This window comes from Aegilops tauschii, chromosome 7 (genome assembly GCF_002575655.3).
Source record: "Aegilops tauschii subsp. strangulata cultivar AL8/78 chromosome 7, Aet v6.0, whole genome shotgun sequence".
NCBI classification, from domain to species: domain Eukaryota; kingdom Viridiplantae; phylum Streptophyta; class Magnoliopsida; order Poales; family Poaceae; genus Aegilops; species Aegilops tauschii.
Window position 1 is genome coordinate 86,835,770 of NC_053041.3, and position 713 is coordinate 86,836,482.

Genomic DNA, 713 nt, shown 5'->3' on the forward strand with positions numbered 1-713 from the left:
GGCGGTCACCCGCTCGTTGCGGAGCACCAGAGATTCGATGGCCGATCGGTCCAGGCTCCATGGATGCTCATGGTCGTCAATAATAGGAGTACGTGGTTCGTGCACCATGTTGGTTTCCGTGGATGATAACCGTGCAAATGCTAATGGTAGCCGATGCTTCTCTCCTCTGGTCTGGCCCCAGCCCGCAGGGTTTCTGCGGGAGACAAAAAAACTAGAGGTTGGAGAAGTGGGGTATCGATCCCCATACCTCTCGCATGCTAAGCGAGCGCTCTACCATCTGAGCTACATCCCCGTCGATAGTTCTATTGAATCCGACTTCTATTTCAACACAAAACACGCTGGAACAAAGTAGAAATCCAAGATGAGAATTTTCTTTTTCTTAACGCAGAAAAGAAACTGAGTATACACGAGCAAATCAGAGGATACAATTGGTTCGAACGCACAAACCAAAATGAGTATACACAAACAAGCCAACATTGTGTGCATTGCATGGCCTGTGAATATCAATTAAGCTGCTGACTCGCTTGGGACGAGCATCCATCCACTCTAGGCTAAAGTGTTGCACAGTAACCCCAGTGCTTGCTGATATTTGGGATTCCAGGGCCCCGAAAAAGGTAATGATCTGCGGGTGGCTGCTCTACCTTGATCGTCTCAACACAAGGATGGGCTTGCACAAGAAGAACATTCTTGACGCGGAAGCTTGACAAATATGC

General features: G+C 48.5%; 1 non-coding gene across 1 annotated transcript; it reads right to left on the reverse strand.

Annotated features, from left to right (window-relative positions):
• Nucleotides 1-219: 219 nt before the first annotated feature.
• On the reverse strand, nt 220-292 carry TRNAA-AGC (transfer RNA alanine (anticodon AGC)). The gene has a single exon. It is a non-coding gene; the product is annotated as a tRNA-Ala (tRNA).
• Nucleotides 293-713: the final 421 nt, after the last annotated feature.